Source organism: Bufo bufo, chromosome 4, assembly GCF_905171765.1.
Source record: "Bufo bufo chromosome 4, aBufBuf1.1, whole genome shotgun sequence".
NCBI lineage: Eukaryota > Metazoa > Chordata > Amphibia > Anura > Bufonidae > Bufo > Bufo bufo.
In genome coordinates, this window is record NC_053392.1 from 369,354,073 (window position 1) to 369,366,551 (window position 12,479).

General features: G+C 45.0%; 1 protein-coding gene across 1 annotated transcript in view; it reads left to right on the forward strand.

Moving 5' to 3' along the window:
* LOC120997068 (enoyl-[acyl-carrier-protein] reductase, mitochondrial-like) overlaps positions 1-12,479 on the forward strand; it is a 127,635-nt gene that overhangs the window by 1,117 nt on the left and 114,039 nt on the right. The gene's annotated exons all lie outside the window — the stretch shown is intronic.

Below are 12,479 nucleotides of genomic sequence, written 5' to 3' on the forward strand. Positions count from 1 at the left end.
CAGCATGTTCAGAGAAGAAACTGGAGGATAAAACTACAATGCATTTATTTGCAGAGGTTGTGCGCAGGCTTGGACTAGTCCACAGCGCAATAGGTGAATCCCCCGGTGGGCCCTTTTGCATGATGGGCCCTTAGTCCCCCATCCCCTGCACAAGTAGCACATGGCACAGACTGCACTACATACAGATACCAGCCTAAGCTTGTATAAAAACGGGCTATATTTTTTAACAAACTACCAGGTTTATTCTTATACATCTGATACACACATTGGGTGGTGGGGAAGACTTCTAGGTACAGAGGCTGGCCAGCCAGTATGTTCTCTCCCCAGCGACTTGACCTCTGAAAGTCACTACAGGGACCCCCATAATCAGTCATCCTGTAGTGTCTTGCTGCTGCTGCTGTGTGAGCAGGTAGTATTTGCATGTAGGTTTACAGTGGGCCCCTAAAATTAATTTTACTGGTGGTCCCTAGACATTCCAGTCTGAAACTGGTTGTGTGTGCAGTGAAGACAGGAGAAGGAATGAAGGAGATGATGATGATGTGAGGGACAGAGCTGTTAGCAAGCAGACAAGTGTTCAGCAGGTGATCTGAGACAGATTTACATTGGTCAATTATCAAGAGCAAGTGTGTGCAAACTTTCACTCCTCGTAATCTGTCCATGCAAATTGGCCTTAAAATATAGCTGTCTAAGAAATTTGCTTTGTGTGTAGCGGGCGCAATGACAAGGAACAGCGATTGCGCCGCCCCCCATCATTGAGCCCCTAAGATGTTGCGTTCATCGCTGATCGTGGCATCTGTGATGGCAATTGAGGGGTATCACGGGTTAATCTGTTAATTTAAAAAAAGTCATCATGCTGAGGAATCTTCAGTCAAGATGGCAAATGCATGAGGTGAGTATGATTTTTTATTTACCACGATTTTAGGGAAAATTGATTCGTTACCATGAAGCATAAGATTTCCATTCCCTCCAGCTGTTGCAACACTACACCTTAAATAATGCCCGGACAGCCTACAGCTACCAGAGCATGCTGGGAGTTGTAGTTTTACAACAGCTGTCGGGCCATGAGTATTACATCCCTGCTTTAAAGGGTTGTGCAAAAATTTGGACAGGTGTTTATGGAAGGCTAAACCTTTAAAGAAAGTTTTTTCATGTTTTTGGCCTGAGACTAACTTTAAACATGAAGAACCAAACCATATTGAATGGGTTATCCAAACATGGCCCCCAATGATTGGACCACTCATATAGGTTATACATATCGTGCTTCCCAGCATCCAAGTCGCTCCGGATCTCTGCGCAACCACTGCTGCATCTCCTCATTACACAGATCAAAACATCTGGCGATGGGGGTGGAGTCAATAGCACGCCGTGACTGGGACGAGCCTCCCTAGTGTCACCCACGATACTAGGGAGGCTTGTCCCCATCACAGCCTGCTATTGGGTGCTCCCCCATCGACGGATGTTTTGATGGAGCAGCAGCCGTGCGGGTGCTGGGGAGCAGGGTAAGTATAATCTATATGAGGGGCATGGGCACTGGGGAACATGTTTTATAGTTTGGTAAACCCCTTTAAGAAATAGAGGCCCTGATTTATCATTCCTTCACTCTAGAATTCTGGCGTCATAAAGTTGCTAAATAAGGCTTTTGCTATTTTTTTCACTCGCTTGCGCAAACAAATTGCAACTTTTGGGATTTTTTCACCACTCCAGTTTCACTCCAGATTTATCATTAAGATGAAAAGTAACAATCTCACTCCATTAGGAGGGTGGAGTAGGAAAACTGGAGTCGTTTCTGTAGACAAAGGTTTTAGGTCTAAGGATAAGGCCTCTTTCCCACGACCGTATGGCTTTTTCAGTATTTTGCAGTCCGTTTTTCACAGATCCGTTGTACCGCTTTTTGTTTCCGCTGTATTTCAGTTTTTGTTCCGCTTTTCCGTTCCGTTTTTCCGTATGGCATATACAGTATACAGTAATTACATAGAAAAAATTGGGCTGGGCATAAAATTTTCAATAGATGGTTCCACAAAAACGGAACGGATACGGAGGACATACGAATGCATTTCCGTATGTGTTCCTTTTTTTTGCGGACCCATTGACTTGAAGGGAGCCACGGAACGTGATTTACGGGCAATAATAGGACATGTTCTATCTTTCAACGGAACGGAAAAACGGAAATCCGAAAAAAGGAATGCATGCGGAGTACATTCTTTTATTTTTTGCAGAACCATTGAAATGAATGGTTCCATATACGGACCGTATACGCAATGCAAAAAAAAACGGCCTGTAAACCGAAAAAATTTGATAAATGTAGCATAAAGTACTCCAATACAGACTGGAGCAAAACTGACTTCAAATATTCCCCTCATGATAAATTCCCCCGATACTGTTTTTATAAATTGGTGCATGACTAGTCTAGATTTCTATAGACATACTGCTTCTGCTGTAAATCAAAGGACTACTGTGCTGCACCTTCAATTTTTCCCAATTTTTGTGGTGCGAAAATGCCACTTGCAATTTTTTTAACCACCTCCCGTCCACCCGTTGACTATAAACGTCCGGGAGGTGGTTCTCTCTCTCTGAATGGACGTTTCTGAACGTCCATCCAGAGATCGCAGCTACACGCTAATCGTGCAGTTGCAGAGCAGGCTGTCCGCTGTCAGTGAAAGCAGGGCAACCCAGAGAGAAGGCAGGGACAGTTCCCAGGTGTCCCTGCCTTCTAGATCGCTGTATACACAGCGCTCACCGAGCGCTGTGTATACAGAGCAGGAAGCGCAGTTCCGGCCCGGCGGTCATGTGACCACCGGGCAGGGCTGCCATCATAAATTTTGGGGCCCCTTACACAGCTCAAGGCCTGGTCCCCCCCCCCTCCGTGGCCCGCGCCTACGTCATCGCTTTAGAATCCATCCTGACTCCGCCTACCAGCCCCCCCTCCACCCCCAAGGACCCACCCCCAATTTCATAATTTTTTTTACAACTACAAAGACAGTAAAAAGTGATAATCAGTTATTTCAGTAAGGTGACAAGTGACGTCATAGTGCAGCGGACCTACCTCCTGTCGGCCACTACTGTTCTAAAGTGGCAGTGGCCGCCAGACCCAGAGGCATGACCGGCTGCTGCGTGAAAGTGTATGATGTCAGTGTGTGTGAGTGTGACTGATCGACTGACTGCACTGAGTCAGTCAGTCAGGTCCGTAGTCAGTGGCGACTCTAGGAACAATATATAGGGGGGGGCACTAATAATTTTCACCACTTAATCATACTACTGAAAAAAACTAAATAAGAATACAGTCAGGTCCATAAATATTGGGATATCGACACAATTCTAACATTATTGGCTCTATACACCACCACAATGGATTTTAAATGAAACAAACAAGATGTGCTTTAACTACAGACTGTCAGCTTTAATTTGAGGGCATTTACATCCAAATCAGGTGAACGGTGAAGGAATTACAACAGTTTGCATATGTGCCTCCCACTTGTTAATTTTTACTTCAGGGACCCTTTGGACCCGGGAATTAATTATTGCAGTTCAAATAGCCTAAGGCTAATAGGTTCCCGTGTCTGGTCTAATTTAAAATGTAACATTTATTTCATTTTTTTTAAATGTATAGACGGTAAGAAAAAAGAAAAAAGTGGATGATCTGGATGATAGTAGCTCCCTTTCCCCTGAAGACGCCACAGCAGTGGTGAAACATGTCGGGGGAGCTGCAATTTAGGTTTTAGGCTAAGTGTGGCTGTGACTTAGTGACCGTGTCTCAGTGCACTGCAGGCACTTAATACACGGACACAAGCGGCAAGGTGAATCCATTCATAGGCGAAAACGAGTGAATGACGGGACAGGCAAGCAATACCAGACAACAGCGCTCCTCTAATCACAGATCTCAATATCTAAAGGACAATAGTCAGAAAGTTGAGAACTGAGAAAACATCTTATCCCCAGATACTGAAAGAGAGAGAATATAGAGGAAAGTGACGGTTGACAAAGTATCTAACTTACAAGTTATTACATTATCCCGTGCCGCAGAGCCCAGCAGCACCTCATTTTTAACCACTTTTTTCTTTTTCTTACCGTCTATACATTTTTAAAAAATGAAATAAATGTTACGTTTTAAATTAGACCAGAAATGGGAACCTATTATCCCACTTGTTAAGGAACCAAAAGTAATGGGACAAGTAATGGGACAATTGGCTTCTCAGCTGTTCCAAGGCCAGGTGTGTGTTTTTCCCTCATTATCCCAATTACAGTGAGCAGATAAAAGGTCCAGAGTTCATTTCAAGTGTGCTATTTGCATTTGGAATCTGTTGCTGTCAACTCTCAAGATGAGATCCAAAGAGCTGTCACTATCAGTGAAGCAAGCCATCATTAGGCTAAAAAAAAAAAAAAAAAACATCAGAGAGATAGCAGAAACATTAGGCGTGGCCGAAACAACTGTTTGGAACATTGTTAAAAAGAAGGAACGCACCGGTGAGCTCAGTAACACCAAAAGACCCGGAAGAACACGGAAAACAACTGTGGTGGATGACCGAAAAATTCTTTCCCTGGTGAAGAAAACACCATTCACAACAGTTGGCCAGATCAAGAACACTCTCCAGGAGGTAGGTGTATGTGTGTCAAAGTCAACAATCAAGAGAAGACTTCAACAGAGTGAATACAGAGGGTTCACCACAAGATGTAAACCATTGGTGAGCCTCAAAGACAGGAAGGCCAGATTAGAGTTTGCCAAACGACATCTAAAAAAGCCTTCACAGTTCTGAAACAACATCCTATGGACAGATGAGACCAAGATCAACTTGTACCAGAGTGATAGGAAAAGTAGAGTATGGAAAAGGAAAGGAACTGCTCATGATCCTAAGCATGCCACCTCATCATAAAGCATGGTGGTGGTAGTGTCATGGCGTGGGCATGTATGGCTGCCAATGGAACTGGTTCTCTTGTATTTATTGATGATGTGACTGCTGACAAAAGCAGCAGGATGAATTCTGAAGTGTTTCGGGCAATATTATCTGCTCATATTCAGCCAAATGCTTCAGAACTCATTGGACGGCGCTTCACAGTGCAGATGGACAATGACCCAAAGCATACTGCAAAAGCAACCAAAGAGTTTTTTAAGGGAAAGAAGTGGAATGTTTTGCAATGGCCAAGTCAATCACCTGACCTGAATCCGATTGAGTATGCATTTCACTTGCTGAAGACAAAACTGAAGGGAAAATGCCCCAAGAACAAACAGGAACTGAAGACAGTTGCAGTAGAGGCCTGGCAGAGCATCACCAGGGATGAAACCCAGCATCTGGTGATGTCTATGCGTTCCAGACTTCAGGCTGTAATTGACTGCAAAGGATTTGCAACCAAGTATTAAAAAGTGAAAGTTTGATTTATGATTATTATTATGTCCCATTACTTTTGGTTCCTTAACAAGAGGGAGGTACATATGCAAACTGTTGTAATTCCTACAACGTTCTCCTGATTTGGATGTAAATACCCTCAAATTAAATCCGACAGTCTGCAGTTAAAGTACATCTTGTTCATTTCATTTCAAATCCATTGTGGTTGTGTATAGAGCCAAAAATGTTAGAATTGTGTCGATGTCCCAATATTTATGGAACTGACTGTAAGATAAGATAACAAAATACGAGAGTATTGAGGTATACAGGGATGCCACATTATAGCACCACTACATTTACATTTATTTATTATCAAAAAGCATCATACATAACTAAAAAAAAATACATTTTTTACTGTCCCTTTAAGCAAAACCCAGAATATAATAAAAGACAAAAACAGACATTAAACTGCATTTATATTAAAGCAATTTACTTACAATAGAAACTATTAAGTCATCTGCTGTGCCATCCTCTGCTTGTTTTTGCAGATTCTTTCCCCTCCATTCTCTCTCTTCCTCAGTGCGCAGGCGCACTGTTATGGGGGATCTGTGGATGACGTACTGTTATAGGGGATCTGTGGATGACACTGTTATGGGGATCTGTGGATGACACTGTTATGGGGGATCTGTGGATGACACTGTTATGGGGGATCTGTGGATGACACTGTTATGGGGGATCTGTGGATGACACTGTTATGGGCATCTGTGGATTTCCAAGTTCAGTTAGTTTCTGTACAGTTTTTGAGGCCAAAGCTAGGAGTAGATAATGAATACTGTGCCGTTCTCTGCTTGTTTTTGCAGATTCTTTCCCCTCCATTCTCTCTCTTCCTCAGTGCGCAGGTGCACTGTTATGAGGATCTGTGGATGACGTACTGTTATGGGGGATCTGTGGATGACACACACTGTTATGGGGGATCTGTGGATGACACTGTTATGGGGATCTGTGGATGACACTGTTATGGGGGATCTGTGGATGACACTGTTATGGGCATCTGTGAATGACACTTTTATGGGCATCTGTGGATGACACTGTTATGGACATCTATGGATGACACTGTTATGGGGGATCTGTGGATGACACACTGTTATGGGCATTTGTGGATGACACACTGTTATGGGGATCTGTGGATGACACACTGTTATGGGGGATCTGTGGATGACACACTGTTATGGGGGATCTGTGGATGACACACTGTTATGGGGGATCTGTGGATGACACTGTTATGGGGGATCTGTGGATGACACACTGTTATGAGGGATCTGTGGATGACACACTGTTATGGGGGATCTATGGATGACACTGTTATGGGCATCTGTGGATGACACTCTTATGGGGGATCTGTGGATGACACTGTTATGGGGGATCTGTAGATGACACACTGTTATGGGGGATCTGTAGATGACACACTGTTATGGGGGATCTGTGGATGAAACACTGTTATGGGGGATCTGTGGATGACACACTGTTATGGGGGATCTGTGGATGAAACACTGTTATAGGGGATCTGTGGATGACACTGTTATGGGGGATCTGTGGATGACACACTGTTATGGGGGATCTGTGGATGACACTGTTATGGGGTATCTGTGGATGACACTGTTATGGGGGATTTGTGGATGACGCTGTTATGGGCATCTGTGGATGACACTTTTATGGGCATCAGTGGATGACACTCAACCACTCTCAAACCCAACTGGTCAAACTTGTTAAATGGCTCCCAAACACAATATGCACAACAACACCCCCCACCCCCTCCAACACTTAATTACCCCTTCATGGACTAAAAAATGTTCGAAGCAGAACACACAGCAAAATGGGGCTAGGTGGGCTGGCAAGTGAGGGGTTAATAACAATAAGTGAAGGAGGATGGCCCTGTGTTCACTAGACAGGCACCTTTTGACAGGTTCAAAGCGATCTCCTAACTGTATCACCCCCCCCCCCCTCCCAGTACTGCCAGACGAGACAACTTCACAATGCAATTAATAGCAGCCCCCCCCCCCCCCCATTCACAATGTTAAATGTACAGGCACAGCACTCTACTCAATCAGCAGCACGTGGCACCACACCAGGCAGTGCAAGCTGCAATCAGGCTGTCTGCTGTCATATAGATAAATTATATGATTATGCATGAATATATAATATAATCTCATGAAGAAGTTGTCTGGCAGGACTGGGGGAGGGGGGATAGGAGATCTCTTTGCACCTGTCACAGGTGCTTGTCAAGTAGCAGGGAGCCTCAGACCACCATGACCTTGTCCCTAGTTTTCCCTAGCTTCCTTGGGCCATATTTAGCAGGTGCTAACTACCTCATGCCAGGAACATGTCCTTCAGATTATTACATTCATTACCACTTTTTTTGCCTCCAAAATATCAACTTCAAAAGCTGACTCTTCTGTTGTTGCCTTATGGTTGGATTTCCAAGTTCAGTTCGTTTCTGAGGCCAAAGCTAGGAGTAGATAATGAATGCTGTACCGTTCTCTGCTTGTTTTTGCAGATTCATTCCCCTCCATTCTCTCTCTTCCTCAGTGCGCAGGCGCACTGTTATGGGGGATCTGTGGTTTACGTACTGTTATGGGGGATCTGTGAATGACATACACTGTTATGGGGGATCTGTGGATGACGTACTGTTATGGGGGATCTGTGGATGACACAGTTATGGGGGATCTGTGGATGACACAGTTATGGGGGAACTGTGGATGACACTGTTATGGGGGATCTGTGGATGACACTGTTATGGGGGATCTGTGGATGACACTGTTATGGGGCATCTGTGAATGACACTGTTATGGGCATCTGTGGATGACACTGTTATGGGCATCTGTGGATGACACTGTTATGGGGGGGATCTGTGGATGACACACTGTTATGGGGGATCTGTGGATGACACACTGTTATGGGGGATCTGTGGATGACACACTGTTATGGGGATCTGTGGATGACACACTGTTATGGGGATCTGTGGATGACACACTGTTATGGGGATCTGTGGATGACACACTGTTATGGGGGATCTGTGGATGACACACTGTTATGGGGATCTGTGGATGACACACTGTTATGGGGGATCTGTGGATGACACACTGTTATGGGGATCTGTGGATGACACACTGTTATGGGGGATCTGTGGATGACACACTGTTATGAGGGATCTGTGGATGACACTGTTATGGGCATCTGTGGATGACGCTTTTATGGGGGATCTGTGGATGACACTGTTATGGGGGATCTATGGATGACACTGTTATGGGCATCTGTGGATGACACTCTTATGGGGGATCTGTGGATGACACTGTTATGGGGGATCTGTAGATGACACACTGTTATGGGGGATCTGTAGATGACACACTGTTATGGGGGATCTGTGGATGAAACACTGTTATGGGGGATCTGTGGATGACACACTGTTATGGGGGATCTGTGGATGAAACACTGTTATAGGGGATCTGTGGATGACACTGTTATGGGGGATCTGTGGATGACACACTGTTATGGGGGATCTGTGGATGACACTGTTATGGGGGATCTGTGGATGACACTGTTATGGGGTATCTGTGGATGACACACTGTTATGGAGGATCTGTGGGTGACACTGTTATGGGGTATCTGTGGATGACGCTGTTATGGGCATCTGTGGATGACACTTTTATGGGCATCAGTGGATGACACTCAACCACTCTCAAACCCAACTGGTCAAACTTGTTAAATGGCTCCCAAACACAATATGCACAACAACACCCCCCACCCCCTCCAACACTTAATTACCCCTTCATGGGCTAAAAAATGTTCGAAGCAGAACACACAGCAAAATGAGGCTAGGTGGGCTTGCAAGTGAGGGGTTAATAACAATAAGTGAAGGAGGATGGCCCTGTGTTCACTAGACAGGCACCTTTTGACAGGTTCAAAGCGATCTTCTCACTGTATCACCTCCCCCTTCCCAGTACTGCCAGACGAGACAACTTCACAATGCATTTAATAGCAGCCCCCCCCCCCCCCATTCACAATGTTAAATGTACAGGCACAGCACTCTACTCAATCAGCAGCACGTGGCACCACACCAGGCAGTGCAAGCTGCAATCAGGCTGTCTGCTGTCAAATAGATAAATTATATGATTATGCATGAATATATAATATAATCTCATGAAGAAATTGTCTGGCAGGACTGGGGGAGGGGGGATAGGAGATCTCTTTGCACCTGTCACAGGTGCTTGTCAAGTAGCAGGGAGCCTCAGACCACCATGACCTTGTCCCTAGTTTTCCCTAGCTTCCTTGGGCCATATTTAGCAGGTGCTAACTACCTCATGCCAGGAACATGTCCTTCAGATTATTACATTCATTACCACTTTTTTTGCCTCCAAAATATCAACTTCAAAAGCTGACTCTTCTGTTGTTGCCTTATGGTTGGATTTCCAAGTTCAGTTCGTTTCTGAGGCCAAAGCTAGGAGTAGATAATGAATGCTGTACCGTTCTCTGCTTGTTTTTTGCAGATTCATTCCCCTCCATTCTCTCTCTTCCTCAGTGCGCAGGCGCACTGTCATGGGGGATCTGTGGTTTACGTACTGTTATGGGGGATCTGTGAATGACATACACTGTTATGGGGGATCTGTGGATGACGTACTGTTATGGGGGATCTGTGGATGACACAGTTATGGGGGATCTGTGGATGACACAGTTATGGGGGAACTGTGGATGACACTGTTATGGGGGATCTGTGGATGACACTGTTATGGGGGATCTGTGGATGACACTGTTATGGGGCATCTGTGAATGACACTGTTATGGGCATCTGTGGATGACACTGTTATGGGCATCTGTGGATGACACTGTTATGGGGGGGATCTGTGGATGACACACTGTTATGGGGGATCTGTGGATGACACACTGTTATGGGGGATCTGTGGATGACACACTGTTATGGGGATCTGTGGATGACACACTGTTATGGGGATCTGTGGATGACACACTGTTATGGGGATCTGTGGATGACACACTGTTATGGGGGATCTGTGGATGACACACTGTTATGGGGATCTGTGGATGACACACTGTTATGGGGGATCTGTGGATGACACACTGTTATGGGGATCTGTGGATGACACACTGTTATGGGGGATCTGTGGATGACACACTGTTATGAGGGATCTGTGGATGACACTGTTATGGGCATCTGTGGATGACGCTTTTATGGGGGATCTGTGGATGACACTGTTATGGGGGATCTGTAGATGACACACTGTTATGGGGGATCTGTAGATGACACACTGTTATGGGGGATCTGTGGATGAAACACTGCTATGGTGGATCTGTGGATGACACACTTTTATGGGGGATCTGTGGATGACACACTGTCATGGGGGATCTGTGGATGACACTGTTATGGGGGATCTGTGGATGACACACTGTTATGGGGGATATGTGGATGACACAGTTATGGGGGATCTGTGGATGACACTGTTATGGGGGATCTGTGGATGACACTGTTATGGGGATCTGTGGATGATACTGTTATGGGCATCTGTGAATGACACTGTTATGGGCATCTGTGGATGACACTGTTATGGGGGATCTGTGGATGACACTGTTATGGGGGATCTGTGGATGACACTGTTATGGGGGATCTGTGGATGACACTGTTATGGGGGATCTGTGGATGACACTGATATGGGGGATCTGTGGATGACACACTGTTATGGGGGATCTGTGGATGACACACTGTTATGGGGGATCTGTGGATGACACACTGTTATGGGGGATCTGTGGATGACACACTGTTATGGGGGATCTGTGGATGACACTGTTATGGGCATCTGTGGATGACACTCTTATGGGGGGATCTGTGGATGACACTGTTATGGGGGATCTGTAGATGACACACTGTTATGAGGGATCTGTGGATGACACACTATTATGGGGGATCTGTGGATGACACACTGTTATGGGGGATCTGTGGATGACACACTGTTATGAGGGATCTGTGGATGACACTGTTATGGGCATCTGTGGATGACACTCTTATGGGGGGATCTGTGGATGACACTGTTATGGGGGATCTGTAGATGACACACTGTTATGGGGGATCTGTGGATGACACTGTTATGGGCATCTGTGGATGACACTCTTATGGGGGGATCTGTGGATGACACTGTTATGGGGGATCTGTAGATGACACACTGTTATGGGGGATCTGTGGATGAAACACTCTTATGGGGGATCTGTGGATGACACACTTTTATGGGGGATCTGTGGATGACACACTGTTATGGGAGATCTGTGGATGACACTGTTATGGGGGATCTGTGGATGACACACTGTTATGGGGGATCTGTGGATGACACTGTTATGGAGGATCTGTGGATGACACTGTTATGGGGTATCTGTGGATGACACTGTTATGGAGGATTTGTGGATGACGCTGTTATGGGCATCTGTGGATGACACACTGTTATGGGGATCTGTAGAGGACACACTGTTATGGAGGATCTGTGGATAACACTGTTATGGGGTATCTGTGGATGACACACTGTTATGGAGGATCTGGGGATGGCACTGTTATGGGGTATCTGTGGATGACAGTATTATGGGGGATCTGTGGATGATGCTGTTATGGGCATCTGTGGATGACACTTTTATGGGCATCAGTGGATGACACTCAACCACTCTCAAACCCAACTGGTCAAATTTGTTAAATAATAAGTAATATAACAGGGCACTCAAGAAACCGTGACCATGTGGTTCATATGGTTAAACACTTTATTTGCAGTTATAATCAAAATGCTGGTATTGGATGGTATTATCATAAAGATGATTGATATTAGGCAGCAAAAATAAAAATAATTCGATTATCACAATGGATACATCAATTTGTGCAATATACCAATAATGATAAATATAATAATATGACTTGCAACTATGGATCAATAGTCCCAAAAATATCTTGAATGGGTTGGTCAATCAATAGATCAAAACATAATTGTTACACCTGAGTGTCGATGTATAAAATCAGATGTATAGTAGCAAATGTATAAAAATCAAGTCTCTGTGTCCACCCTCAGTATCAGCAGCGTCCCACCGATACGAGGCAAGTAGCGGCGTCCCGCTACGTAA